The 15,915-nt window shown below is 43.7% G+C and overlaps 2 protein-coding genes across 8 annotated transcripts in view; one reads left to right on the top strand and one right to left on the bottom strand.

The window, feature by feature from the left end:
• Positions 1–15,915, top strand: part of Ten-a (Teneurin-a transmembrane protein) — a 466,667-nt gene that overhangs the window by 365,691 nt on the left and 85,061 nt on the right. The gene's annotated exons all lie outside the window — the stretch shown is intronic.
• The window catches only part of LOC145935112 (uncharacterized), a 133,762-nt gene that overhangs the window by 44,788 nt on the left and 73,059 nt on the right, over positions 1–15,915 (bottom strand). The gene's annotated exons all lie outside the window — the stretch shown is intronic.

Below are 15,915 nucleotides of genomic sequence, written 5' to 3'. Positions count from 1 at the left end.
GTGACGGAACAAAGAGGACGAGCGAAAGAACGAATGGGAGGGAAGAAAAAAAATCAAATAAATAAACGGACATGGCGAATACGTGGTTGGAGTCGGAAAGGGAGAAAGATCGAAGGGTGATGGAAGGGAATAGATAGCAACAAAAAATTGGAGAAAGTGTAAGAGAGCGGGAGAGAAAGAGAGAACGAGAGTGGTAGGAACTGCCAGATGTTTTATTGACGGTGGAGGTGTGATGGATCGTTGCGATATTATTGCGTTGCGACGCAGCGCACCCAATCGAATACGTGTGCAGGATGCAGCAGGGTACAAGGTGCAGCGCGCGCACCCTTCGGAGCTGCGTCATGCATTAAGGGGCAGCCACCGCGATTCGATCTGCTCGCATAATACGTTCCTCGCGCGGATGAAAAAGAGAAAGACGAGGGAGACTATAGGTGGACCCAACGTACACCTTCTCCTCTCGTCTATTCTTCTTCTTGTTCTCTCCGCGCTGGCCTCCTTTTTCTCCCTTTTTCCGCTTCCTTCATTCCGTCACTTCTCCATTTTATTTCTATACCTGTTCTCTCCCGCGCCTTCCTATTATATATCGCGTTGTAATAACGCGACTAGCGTGACCGGTACTAACTTACTCCATATACGAGACAGAATGAGACTCGATAACTCCATCCTTCCAGTGGGATATCCGAGCTTTCGTTGCGTTTGCAGTCCGGAAACAAGATGCCTACGCTTAACGTTAATCCTTCTTTAGAATGATGACAAATGGATGCATTAGCATAATGAAATATAACGAAACATTCTCTTTAAACATTTATAATTGCTACTGAAATATGTTGAATCTCTCTTAAATAGCAAATGAGATTTTTTATCTCTTAATATCTTCTCTTCTAGAATTAAAATTTTTAGTCTAATATTTTGCAATACGTGCAAATATATAAAAGTGGGGGAAATTTTTGCAAATTTTTCCTCCTATTCATTAAATCGATTAAAGTACAAAATTGTATCGATATTTAATTCTCCTCAATTACCAGTTATTATTCCATAAAGATAAGTTAGCTACGAAATGCTGTATACTTTCTGAAATTCTGACTGAGGTATTTACTGCCGTCACCGGCTAGGATCGATGTTTAACCATTGATACTCGAGTATCCGAGCAGGTTGAAAGCCGGTCCATGAAAACGATCGGAGTGCATGCACGTCGTCCCCTCTTCCCTATCTTCTCATCCCCCGGAAGTACATCTCGTCGTATGACGAAGTATGTCGCGTGTCCGTGACACTTCTCCACTGGAAAGCATGCTCAACATAAGAGAGCGCGATTACCTTCTTTGTTCTCTCTCGGGAGAAGAGAACAGGGGAGGGGGCGCGTGTTTCTACGGACGTCAATAGCCCGTAATGCATATGTCACAAGTAGCGTACGCCGTCAAAGCGTACGGATACCGGCGATGATAAAGAATGCAGACGGATCGATCGCACGCGGCGCTTCGGGACACACACGGCATGCATTTTGTTCACTTGGAATGACACGATCGACGTTGAGGATTGTCGTTTAGCGACGACGCTCGCGCGCAAATCGTGAGCTGTAACGAGCCGCGTCGCTGTCGATAAAGGAATTCCATCCGATACGTATCTGGAGAACGTGAGAAACAGCGCATCACACGCATGCTCGCGTCTCGCTCGCCCGCCCGCCCCGGTCGGTGAATATTAAAAAACGCTGATGAATATATACAACTCTATCTGGCAACGTTAAAAGCACGTCACGCGTGCGGATAGATTGCAATAAACGCCGGCGCACTCGTGATAACGCTTTGAAACCCCTGCACTTTACACGTCGCTGTATCATGCAGTTCCCGGGGCTCTCCGCCGCCCGCTCGCGTATCGAAATACGTGCTGTTACGCCCGTATGAAATACCTTTCGCAAATTGTCGTTACGGGCTGGCGATGGCGATCCTGCGTCGGACATTAACCCGGGTTCTGTAATGGATAAATCATATTTCGCAACTTTGCACGAAAACGTCAACAGAGGGTCGCGATATTTCGTCGCTCATTTACAAGATTGTGCACTTTACGAAAGATCGCGAGTCAATTTTCCTATCGAGTTGAAATGCCTATACGATTGGTCGTAGCGAAATGCTCGACAAATTTGCGTCGATATTCAAAGAACACTCAAATATATCGGGAGCGAGGGACATTTCCTCTCCCGCTCTTGTCCTCCCTCAAATTCGAACGAAGTTTTCCCAAACTCGGATCATGCCTGCATGTTAGCCGAGACGTGCCTGATCCCGAGAGTTGCAGATTCGTTCCGGTATCCGTGGTAGGTTAATCTGTCCGCGAATTATCGCCGTCGGGCTGAACTTCTAAACCACCGTCAGCCGACCGTTGCGTCGGCTCGGGAGAGCCTGATTTATCGTTGCAAAAGTAATTCCACGTCCGGACACGTGGAAAAGGAGAGGAAGCATCTCGATCTGGCTGTAACACACGCCGTGCGCACGTTCGTCTCGTTTTCGCGAGATTCCAATCGATGTGCGCGCTCGGAGTCGATCGAGTGAAAACATTCACGGCACGTCATACATCAGTGCGTTATATATTTTTTTCTCATTTTCTTCTCTCTCTGTCTCTTTTTTCATCTCGCGTCGGCACCCTCGTTTCCTTTCCCGACGGCGCGACGGACCCCCCGCGGAAAAATACACGGCGGGCGCACGCATACACCGAGGAGATGGCCGTACGACAGAGACGTAAACAGCTATGAGCTACGAGAAATAGAGGGCAAAACACGCGACATGCGTCCGCATTCATAGTTCATATGTATGTACGAAAGTAACATGTGCATACGCGCGAGAGACCGGGCGACACGCAGGGCGCCGTAATCCCGTGGGCGTGGACGTTTGATGTCTACGGAGAAATTTAAGGTAACCCCGCCGCCTCACTCCACTCAGGGGTCGGGTTCACCCTGGAGCAGAGAGGGAGAGAGAGAAAGAGAGAGACAAAGAGACCCGACCCAGGAAACGAATGAGGTACGACGAGCCGCGGATACGTTGTTGCTAGGTGTTGCAGCCTGTCGTCCGTGAACCGGTCTATTAATACACCCTTTATTACTCCGTTGAAACAGTTGACAGACGATAGAGGTCTGTTAACGACACTGTTATATTTATGTCAAGCTCACGAGCGGCGTTTGTAATATCCGTCGCAATGGGGGGCTCCGAAATGACGAACTTTCTTACGCCAAGATGGAAGAGGTAAGAAAATTATACCGCGACGCCGAATAAATTCGAAGAATGACTCTTTTAAGAACATAAATATTACATCTTTTCTATTTGAAAAAGATTACGACGGGGGGTGAAAACATAATATTTACTAAAATTTATTAAACTATCGTATCATATGTTTAATCCGCGCTTAAGAATCTATCCGATGATACATCGTGTTCAGTATTCACCGTTTAATATCCGAGATTTAAAGACCCTCTGTCTTTTCCCTCCATAACCGAGGAGATATGCAAACCGAGTGCTACATCGTAAAAACATCGAAGAGAAACGATGCGAGGTAAATGCGCGGTCATAACATCATATATCTCCTAGCCGGGCGGGATTGAATCGGACAGTCTCAAGATATTATTCTCCGGATTTATGGACGATGACGGTAACTCCAGGAGGCAGACCGATCTATCAAAATCAAGGAAACGATCGTTCGATGCAATTAACATCCTCCCTCGCAAAATTACCTCGCGCCCCGATATATACAGGCGTATACGTGAGTGTTGAAACCGACGAGAGAGATCCGAAGTATATTAGCAGCATTAATTACACTACCCTCCGACTCGTCGCTGCGAGGGCGATCGACCCTTTGCCGAAATCTGCAGGACGCAACGAGAACGAATGACCGAGGTTCGAAACGAACGATGGGAGCCGAGTGCTTTCGCGTAGCGGTCAATCCTTGCCTGAATAAACAATTCCGATTTCCGGACTCTCTTATTAATTATCCCCGAGCCCCAGCCTTATAAGATTCGGAAGTACGCGTAAACAAAAAACGATAATTTACATTAGAAACTGAATATGATTTTGATTAGGAAACTAATCGTACATTTTTTTCTAGGAGAATAAGAAAATGCAAACAGAAATATTTTATATCATAAAAGAATCGCATAAATAATATCGCATAATTTTTTTTTAAGAAACTTGCTTTTCTTTTGCAAAGAGATTTTATCAGTTTTACGGAATTTATTTAGAAAACTTAATTAAGATTTAAGATCTGAATTTTAAAATGTTTCCTGTACAATATTTGTGTTTTTAATCCTTTATTAAATACTGAAAAGAATAGAAAATTGTACACATTTATGACTGCGCGCATCTTTGTTAATTACAAGCCTTCTGAATTTTTTCGCGAGATAAAATTGTCAATTTTACGCATCCAGCAGGTTGCCTTCACTTGCTTCCCAATAGGGTGCTGTCCGCGTGATTATATTAACAGTGTCTGCCGTTACGTTGGCCCGACGTTGGCCATTGCCACGCACGTTGCGGACGTCGGAAGAATGGAAGAAGAGAGAGAGAGAGAGAGAGAGAGTTCTTTTATTAATTGCGTCCGAGAGCACGCGGGAGGGCGAAAAAGAGGGAAAAGAGAGGAAGGGCTGCTCGCCCCAAGCTCGCGTCCAGCCTGGTCAGCAACCTAAGATTGCGCTGCTCGTCCCGATAAAATCCCATTAACTTTATCTGCATCCTGCGCGCTGCCCTATGAAAAGCCGTATTTCGTCTCGCTTTATCGCGCGCGCCACCCCTGTCCTGTACTCTTGTGCTCCGGGGTTGTGTTATGAACCTTGCTCGACGACACAACAATAGTAGTAGTAGTGGATCGCTGTTACGTTGTAACAGCTCCCTCTCCCGCCGTTGATGTGCGATATATTCGCATAATTACGAGATCGAAGATTTGTATAGAAGCGTTAACGACACGTAGCTATTAGAGGTTGTGATTTACAGGTGGTAAGATACATCTCTCTTTTTATATTAGCGCGTAACAATCTTACATTAAGATCTTTTTGAAAACTGCAATGACATATAGCTATTACGGGATGATTGATTTAAAGACATCTTTTATGGATACGCAATTTAATATCGCAAGGTGGAAAATCTCGTTTTAATCGTCGCAAAATTAGAAACGCAAAATCCTCCAGTTCATATTATAAGAGACTTATTTTATACCCCTACGTTGCTCCGCTTTTAATTAGAAGCTATCGATCGGTTTAATCGTTCTGGTTTTTCGTCTTAAATACACTTCGCTAGGCCAGCTAGGCCATTAAACGATTCATTCGTCGGTCACGCGTCCTGCGCAAAAACTCCGGTCGTACTTAATTCTCGATTCGGAACAAACGTTCGAATCACCTCGTGGAGTAATTACAGCAGTTGAAGCGATATCGGCAATTCACTTACCCAGTCACTCGATCCGACTTGCTCAAGGTTCGCTATGATAGGGGAATATTCGTAATTTTTGAGGAAAAACGAGTGAAGAAAAAAGAGTGATTAAAAAAAAAAGGAAAGACGTCGCTTTACTCAAGTTCCGCGAGCATCTTATTAAAACGAATGGCAGTCCATGCCCTCGGAAAGGACACCCTTAATTACGCCGTCTCTCTAGCTAACCGGGGCATACTATCTGCATATCCATTGTCGTTAAGCGCTCCTCCTCAGTTTTTGTGCCGCAAAACTTATGCCGTTGGGAACGGCCTCGAATCTTCGGCGAGAATATCCCACAATACTCTCGCTCTAAAATCCCTTATGCGAACTTCCGAGTCTACAGCCGTGGTTAGATCGATATTAAGTGGGGCGTTTTGTAATAGTCGTTCCAAAGTTCAGCGGGGCGTCTTAAAATAAATTTATAATTTTGCTAAATTCGACGTCCATGATCGATCAGCCTCATCGAGTTACTGTAATTTGGAAAACTGATATTTCACGCTATTTGCGACTCGTTCACCGTAATGTAAGACGAAGCGAAATGTCATGTAACTGCCGATTCATTCGTAATGCCTCTTCGTGCAATCGATATACGCAAAGAGATCGGAGATAGAACTCGGCGCAAAATTATATAGTAACAGTTATAGCGATAACTAGACACATAGCGGTATACATATATACAGCATGCTAACGTATCGTTTTACGACCGTTCAATCGAAGCAGTCACAAGTGACGTACTCTCTCGTAATTCCCATACACTTTCTTGACACACCATGGACTACATGTGTAATTCGTATTGTGTCACGCATACGCATTTATATGGTATCCAGGCAATTTATCAGGTGACACGAGCAGTCGAACAGTTTAGGGGAGAGCCATATTGAGCGCATCATATATCTTTTCAGAACCAATGAACTCTGGGGAGTGTTAAAGCTTCGGTATAATTTTATGGAAAGAAAACTATAAAATCGTCTTCTTCAAAATTTATATCTAGTTTATATTTAATACAGTTAATTTTTCGGAATTTTATAAACAATATATATATTGAACAATGTTACAAATTATTACGATACTTTTTTTACAAGAACTTAATAAGAAAGGAATGCGAAATTTCATAATAGGTACATTGTTCCCTAAGATCTAAAATTTTAGATATTCCCGCCGCAACAACGAGGGGGCGTACCTTCCCTTAAAAAAAATCTCGGCATCTTCCGATCTTTCATGGCGACAGTGTAACACGAGGGAAAGCGAGTTTCCCTCTAACGGCTTACGGTGGCCGCGGTAACCGCACATAAATCCAGATCGACCCTTCACCTCGGAATCGCGCGCGGTGATTTAAGCACTCAGCAGGCCGACCTAATATGGTTTCCTAAGTAGAAGAGTGTCATCGAGCGTGTGATTCCTCGTAATGGTCTTTCGCTTTCCAGACCGTTAAGCAGCGATACGTTGCAAGGCCGGCTCAGAAACCCGGTACATAGTTAAGATGTCTTGAAAGGATAGCTCGCTCTCTACTTTAACGCGTATGGAATAATAACGCTAAGGAAAAAATCAACTGCGACATCCTGTATGCAGCGCGTATGCATAGACAGAAAATTACCATGAACCGTGTTTTCATTTGAAAATATTAAATGAAAAAAATCAAATTAAACTTGTTTCGACAACATATGTGTCGCCACGCTCGCTCCCGATATGTCCATCTATACCGTATCGCTTTTCTCTATAAATATTCATTTGTTTACACCGACAGAAATTGAATTTGTTTGTGGCAGCATCAAAGCGGAATTTATAATTAGTCTAGGAAGTTAGCAGAAACAGAGTTTAAACTGACTTGCTATAACTGTATATAAACGAGAGATTAAACAGTCATTAAGCAGTCACGTTTGTCAATTATGCAAAAGATAAATCGAGTGAAACGGGAAGCGTCTTGAGAGAAGCATTCGGAAACATCCGCGCTATTTTGGCTGTTTGAGCTTCAGGGACGTCGATGCACGAACAATTCGCAAGGGACGTGATTGCGTGGCTATCGATTTCGTCGGCCGCGCGAAGTGCCGGGACGAAACGAGAGGCGTTCGCGTATAAAACTCGCGTACACGCAGGGAGGAGGGAGAGAGAGAGCGTCACGTTCGAGACGAAAAGGCATCCGTTGGTACATTACGATCCCCGAAGGGAGCTGCGCGAGTGTTCTCTCATTCTCCGCCGACGTAGCGTGCACATAGCTCGCTATGTGCGTGGAGAAGAACAATAACGTTTTTATAACCCGGGCCCGTGTTACGACGCGCACTTCTCGCCAAAAGGGAGCGTCTCCGCAGAGTAGGATGGATGAGCCTGTAAACGCACGTTCACCGTCGCCCCTACGTCGCAATATCGCGCTACGAGGAGATATAGGGGCGGCTAGAGAAAGAGAGAGAGAGAGAAAGGCCGATCTGATTTCTCTTCCATGGCAAATATCGCGACGACGGAGCCCCGAAAAAAATAGCAAAGTTAGATGCAACGACCTCATTCACAGGAACTCGATATATTACCAGAATGTATAAAACCACGATGGCTGCAAATAATCGGAGACGCGAAACTTTTACCGTGTAACGTGATTGTCTGCTCGGTTTACTTTAATTCGCATTCGCGCATTTTATTAAACTTGTACAAACACTTGTATACATTTTTTTATATCTTTATAGAGCATTTTTTCAATAAGAATTGTGACTGTTCAATCTATGATATCTTTAATATTATTTTATCAAATAACCTTGCATAATCATTCAATCCTAAGCAGATTTTCTTAGCAAACGCTATTTATTAAAAACATTTTTTTAAAAAGATCTCAGTACGTAATCGTGCGTTACGCATCATAAGTCGGCGAACGTACATTATTTACTAAAAGAAGTGTTTTGGTTCGCGATCGTTGCCGAAAAAGGTCGCTTAGTAAACTCCGGCAAGAGCCCAATAACCGACGCAGTCACGCAAGTCCTCCGATAAGACGGAGACTCGCTCGTCGCGCTCTCAAGCGAACTTTGTTAAGCTACTCTCCGGTAAATCCGTCTTAGCGTCTTCGGCAGTCGTCGCGACAAGCTGAACGTACACCGCTGCATCTCGCAGAGAAGCAGGCCAATAAATAGATTCGGTACCGGATTCGAGCACCGTTGGAGGGTTAAAGACTCGCTGTCCTCCTTTCTGCGCTCGCTCTCTCCTCTCTTTTTCTTCCTCTTTTCATCTTCCTCCCGCTGCAACTATCTTTATCTCTTTCGCTGCTCAAGCGTTGTCTAGCTTCTTCGCCCGGTTAAACAACCGACGTTTGCTCAATGTTTCAAACAAACTGAGCGAGTGAGGCTTTATTTGCAGTGAGTCGGGCCCCCGTACGAGAGAGCTTCAACGAGAGAGAGAGAAAGAGCTCAGCCACCCTCTGCGCACCAGCAGCAACCGCGATCTCGGTTGAGCTCTTTATGCTCGCCGGAAGCGTGCTCATGTACGTACATACGTACATTTACCCACCTATTTTCCCACACGATCCTTCGACCGACACGGACGGACGATCGCGTACCCGAGGAACGTGCGCTACATCCCGTGTGCCCTTGCTTGCGTATATATAAGAACAAATGGAGAACACCGGAGAAGATTAACGCCACGCGGAATGGTCGCGCGGTGGAACGTTATGAAATTGCATAGAGAAAGAGAGAGAGAGAGAGCCGTATGTAGCTTTCCGTATCGCGCTATTACACGTGATACGCACAATGTGGAATCCCCTTTAAGTCGACCGCCTGGAGACGCGCCTGGTATCCCGTCGTCCGCCGCTAATGGTCGATTCAATTTACTAATGGTCGTAGCTCCGGGTCGGGTTGGTCCTATTAGTTCACGAATTTCGCCGATGCTGACTTGGATCGCTCGCCGCAGATCCGATCGGCCTCGAAATCCGCGTGTTGCAAGATTAACGCCGGAGTCTCTCTCTCTCTCTCTCTCTCTCTCTCTCCGTATCGGCTTGGCTCTGGCAGCCGCACGAACTCCGTTCTGTTATCGCGCTTCCACGCGCGATAAAGTCGCATCGCTTCGTTCTGATGATCGAATTCGATACCGACGATATCTCCGACCTCGATCGAATTCATAAATAAATTTCCGTTCGCATTAGAGATTGTGCAACGTGTTGCATTTTCGCGTGATTTTTTTTCCCCTATAGATTCGAGCCATCAAATATAGTAGATTGAGTCGATTATTGGAAATTGGTTTAAAATAAAAGCAATCTTTTACAATCACTCTGCAAAACGATAATATATGTATAATTGCACTATAGTAATAAAAATATAAAATCTTCCAATTTTCAGTTTTTTCACAGTAAGACCTATATTTAAAAAAAATCCTCTCAATCCTCTGTATCACCTATATCAGACAAAGCTCGCTGCTGCAGATGTTTTCGAACGCCCTGGGACAGCCCAAGGCACACAATCAAAAAGCTAGGACCGTATTGAGGACATTCGAGACGTCTCGAATGCAAAGGCAAATTGTCACGAGCGTCCCGCTCGAGGATTCGAGCCTGCTCGAGCTTCGGATTACTCCGTGTGAGAGGGGAACCGAAATAAGTTCCTGGTCTCGCGCGCACGCGGTCGATACGTACCTTTCTCGCTTCCGATGTCTTTCGAACTGCCAGGCAGGCGTTACAACTGGAAGGAGAGATAGAGGGATCCCGGGGAAACAGCCGCGAGGGAACGAGATTGGCATCCGGCCAAACGCTGCTGCGTTATCGGCGTCGCCGACGGTAAATGCAATACGCACAGGGCCTGATTTGAATTATGCCACCTCTGCCGCTCGTCCGGAGCTAGGTAAACCGATCTCGCGCGCGCGAGAGGCGGACATCATAATATCCGCCGGGATATGATATTAAGCGAGCCGCGCGTCGGGGTTGTAGCTACTTCCAAACCGATGCGATGCTACGAGCGAACAAGCGAAGGCCGGGCGCGACAGACTTCGCGGATCGATTCGACGAGCCAGAGCGCCGGTTAATGGACGATCGTATGACCCAGACAATGACTCACTGTATGGTATATCGAGAATGCATATGATTCTCCGCGCGGATGCTTTTTACTTGCCTCTATTCCGTTCTTTAAATCAATAAAACTATCCTTGCGTTAAATGATCGACTGTTAGGATGATTCATCCCCGAGAAATTACAAGCGTGTACGTATAATCGTTTTTTGTGTCACTCTATATTCAAGCGTGTCTAATAGGCATTGAGATAAATATATGTAGGCGTTTACATTTTTTTATATCGAATATTTTATTTGGTAAGATACGAGTATACTCCATCTCGTTGATACGTAAAATATTTCAAAAATTAATCAGCTTGATAGACAGATTTTGGTGTGCATAAAAGTTAATTTTTAAAATATTTTGCATGTGGACGTGATATTCATTTATATTTTCTCAATAGAAATAAAATATAGATGGGTTTCACTTTTCTTTATCTTTTATTTTCAGCGAAAAATGTGGATCACGTTCTCTCATATGCAAAATATTTTAAGGATTAACTTTTACACAAAATCCTTTTTCCACTTAAAAATGTATAGAGTGATGCTTGCGCCATTTTTTTATATTCATAATATAGATACATCTCAAAATTCTTTGTTATTATTTTATCTTGCGTATAGAGGAAATCTCTCGATTTAAGGCAACCGTCACTCGATCGCAGATATACTGGAATAGGTCCCGTGAACCTTTTAACTATCGATCGTTCGTTCGCAAGTGAACAATCGCCAAGGCGAGACAATAGTCGAGAGCGACGTACTTGCTCCGAGGTCCTCGACAGGAATCTCTTCTTCCTGCCGCGCGTTCTCTTTTTCAAATCACGAACTATACCTCGAGATCCAGTCGTATCGCCGATATGCGGAGCTCGTTTCCCTCGAATCGAGCACGTGCGCGGTTGTGTCGTCGTCCTCTCGCGTGTAGTATGTCGCGTACGTACGTACGCGCGTGCATAATGCAAGAGAGCAACGGGCCCCGGCCGTGGAATATATCTCCTACGTCGGCACACCGCAGGCCCAAATGTATTCACCCAATTATCTTCGCATCGCCGTGTGCCTCCCCATCCCATCTTCCCTTCACCACCCTCCTACCTCTGCGTCTCTCGTCGCGCGCCGCAACTTTTTCCCCTTTTACTCTCTATCTTCGCCGGCGCATTTGCATGGAATGCATTCATATGAAATCGACCATTCTTCCGCCGACTTCTCTTCTGGTCGTCTTTTCTCTCTTTCTCTTTCTCACTCTATCCCTCTTATATATCCCCTCCGACGCTCGTGTACGTCTGCGGGCTCTCTTTGCGCAGCGTGGTAAATCCCACTGAGGATACTCGAAATGTAACGTGCGTCGTAGAAAATTGGTTCGTCCATAATGACGTGCTCTTTTTCCTCATCTCCATGCGATGTAACGATGTTATAATTCAGATCTTTCGATTTTTTCTTTTTTTTTTTTAAGCAAAGAGTAAAGTATATTATTGTTAGCATGTAAAACGTTAATACGTTATAGTTTTATTGCAGAAATAATGAGATTTTTGGAAAATCTCTTACTCTTTTATTCAATACTTTTCCAGTGTTAAATTCTACGCGTTTGTTCTTCGTATTTTATTTATTTACCACTTAATTTCTGTTACAATAGGGATGAGATTATTAACTTCAAAAGTTTATATTTTGATCTCTTTTTTTTTAAGCGCAAAATAGAATGTTCGCCGAAAGCTTGCATCGTGCTATGTTACAACCGCAGAAACGATACGCAACATAATCCCACATATGCATGCGCATAATGCTATCGCGCATAATCCGTATGATACATGGCGAAACTGGGGCATATTGTAATGTCATTGCAGCAAGTATCGTAACAACGCATCAATAGAAACGAAGTACTTAATTATGTACAAGTGCATTCATAGAATATCTTCAATCGCCGTTTGTTAGGTACAAAAAGATCGAATTCGCGTAAGATTAATAACAGCTTCCAGCATTTTGCTGGAAAGTGTGTTTTCCGTCCGCGCGTATGATTACATAGCTGAGAATTTCTGGATGGTTCGAGGCCTTTAGGAAAATTATTTTAAAATTTAATTTGGATAAACTTAAGAAAATTAGACTACAACGTTTACAACCATTTATATACCGAACACGTAATAGAAATGAATTTAAAATTTAATTAAGAACGCGCGAATAAATTGGCGGAGAGACAAGAATTTATTATCGCAATATTAGATGAAATAATATTTATATATATATATATATATATATATATATATATATATATAACTTGCTTCTTCTATTGATTACTCGCATAATCAGCCGTCTATTATTTTATTAAACGTTTCTCGAGAATTATGCTTTCATCAAATATATTACAAATTTTAGTAAAGCAATTCACAAAGTATTACGCATTTCTATAATAAAGTCTACCGCGATGAATAACTGAAAAACGACATGAAAATCCATAACACGGAAATTTCAATTAAAGGAAACCGCCATCTGCCCCAAAGCGATAACATCACAGGAATTATATCAAAGAGAGCGCGTTTCACGACGCTTAAAAATTCTGAATAAGATTTCGCGATCGTGCTCCGAATGACCTTGGGAAATGGCTTTCACTTTCAATTTATTCCCTTATTTCGCTACCGTCAGTTAAAAGTCGCCTGTACAATGCGGATCGTTTGCGAGGGCGTTCACGAGCGACAGACGGGAAAAAAGCCGAGGATGCTCCTGCACATCCGGACAAGTCGCCATTCCAAAGGCGGAGAAGTGACTATCGAGGAGATAAGGAGAACAAATGAGTGCTTATGGCACGAAGAAGGGCAAGGCGATATCTCCATCGTCGTCAGGCAAACAGGCAGGCAGGCAGGCAGGCAGGCAGACAGGCAGGCAGCCGCCGTCACAAAGCAGCCAGGACTAAAGAACTAAGGAGATGCACGATAAGAGCGCGCGATGGGAGGATGAGAATAGAAGAAGATAGATAGAGGGGTGGGATTCAAAGACAGCCGACGTTTTACGTTAAGGTGCTGAAGGGACAGCAGGAAAAGTATACAGGGTACACGAAGGACGGAAGGAAGGAAGGAAGGTCCTATGCCGCGGCGCGACATGGGGTGGGAAAGGGAGAGAGGTGGCGTTTTCTGTTTAAGCGACATCAAAGAGCCTGTCGCAAATTTTCTCCCGTCCCTGCACCGCCCGCTCCGCGTCGCGCTTCCCGGGATCATACGCGGCCGTGTTCAATCCACCCGCATACACGCGTTCCAGGCCGGAGTTCCGGAGTTCCGGGCGGTAGTTTAGGGCACCGAAGAATGGTAAACGTCGTGAGTCGCAGCGCAGGAACTAGCGAGACCACCGTCGCTAAAAGGGTAAACGTTGTAGGCTGGCACGGTGGATTTTGGCGGATGCGCGGGGGATAAAACAACTCTTCTCTCCATCCATCCATCTTCCTTCCTCTGCCTCTCAAACGTTGACGCGAGCGCGTGTGCGCGCGCGCATTGAACGGATGCTTTTGCGTACATACATAGGGGGAGGATCTGTAGGTGTGTGTTTAAATGAGGGTGGCGTGTGATATTATATGCGTGTGTGTATACGTGTACGAGCGCAGGCGCGAGTGAGTATCAACGACCGCGGCGCGATGCACTGAAGAGATAATTAAACTTCCTTCCGATCGCTCTCATGAGTCGTGTATGAGAGGGAGTTAAGTGACGTCGGACGATTAAAGTGCCCGATAATTCTACGCGAATCTACGCCATGTCTCTCTCTCTCTCGTTGAAAAAGTTTTTCCCTTTTTCCTTTTTCTTACAAGGGAACGGGGTTTTACGATGATGAGTTTATGCCGGGAGCTAATAAGGGTGTCTATCAGGATCGAAATATCGTTGAAGACTACTCGTTTCAACGAATTGACCTACATAAGCATTCCGCGTGTGAAAGATTCAATTGGAGTATCGTCCGGTTGCAGCGTAGATTTTTATTAAGCGTGCTATTAAAGCGCAAACGCTAAATAAGGTTTAGGTTGGAGATAAATTTAGGTTCTTATAAATACTTCGCGTAAATATTCCTTATCGAAAATACTTTGATACTTATTTTAACTTGTTGCTCTAACTTACCAACAAAACGTTGGAAATAGCTAATCACATTAACCAACAGTATAACAACATTATTATATTTTAATGATGAAAGTTATAAGTTTAGCAAACTGAATATATAGCGCAAATGGATACAAGGCTCTATATTTAACGAAATTTACTGTTAATCAATTTTAGCAAGTTACGAGAGCTTTGGGCACGAAATTATAAAAGTAACGAGAATTACTTTCATATTGCTAACCAATATACATATTACTTATACATAAATAGAATATGCATTGTGTTCTAGAAATCGTCAGAAATAAAATTTTTATCAATTTCGATAAAAAAAAATTTTTCGGCGAAATTGGAATTGCAGATTTTTGCCACGTGATATTTTTTTCATATAATATAGATAATATAATATAAATAATCGCGTTACTCGCGCAATGCATATCTCTCTTAATATTGATGAATAGTAAAATGAATAAAAATAAATGTAGAACACGTCTGTTTACAGATTAAAATAAGCAAAACCCGTTCATGGCGTCGACTAATTTAAAGATATATTAAATCAGCGGGGGATGCGATCTTTGACCCCGAATCGAAAATACAAGTGCTCGACGTTCATGAGATCTTCCACCCCACCGTGCATTCTCTTTTTCTCTTTCTCACCCCATCTCTAACGCTTACCTTCATTGCTGCGCACGCGCGTCGCAATTTCTCTTCTCGGTATTGCGCTCGGCCATAGCAAGGGTGGCATTACACGTGCACATGTCTATTATGTGTGTCCGCGGGTGCGTATACATGAAATGTCTCGAAAACTTCTACGTGCAAGCGGCAAAACGAACCAGGGATATTCAATTAAATCTAGCACGCGTGTCTTTAATCGCCATTTTTCCCGTTATTTCAATATGTCTTTCAGTATGTAACTTAAAATGCGAAATGTGTACGACAAGCTATGTACGCATTTTGTTGTTCCTTCTTTCTCGCTTTCGGAATGTTAACATATTTATGTATATTTTATATTAATCAGAGAGAAAAAGTTCACGCTATCAGACTTTTCCAAGTTAAGGATTGATATGCTAATCTGATGATAGAAAAAACATCAGTTATTACAACAAAATTTGCTTGTATACAAATACACAATTCAAGTTATGTTTATCAAAATTGAACAGATTGAAATTTGACATTTCGATAGTTTTATATACCCATCGATTTTATACATTTGTAAGAAATAAATGCAAAATAAATTTGGGCAAGATCATTGTTTTTCTTACGCGTCATCCTAGAATAGATTCGCGCTATCGACACCCTTGCGACCCTTATGGAAGGCGCATCATCAAGGACGCGCTCGGTGCGACGATCCGAATAGTGGCCGCACCCTCCGCGTGGCGGCGTTCTCTCGCAAGGGTTGCGACTCCGAAACGAGAGGGAGTCGGT

The sequence above is a fragment of the Prenolepis imparis genome, unplaced genomic scaffold (genome assembly GCF_030444845.1).
Source record: "Prenolepis imparis isolate NDT839.2.m4 unplaced genomic scaffold, iyPreImpa1.0 SCAF_4, whole genome shotgun sequence".
NCBI lineage: Eukaryota > Metazoa > Arthropoda > Insecta > Hymenoptera > Formicidae > Prenolepis > Prenolepis imparis.
The sequence above is the reverse complement of the archived record's forward strand: the minus strand, read 5'-3'. Positions and strand labels throughout refer to the sequence as shown.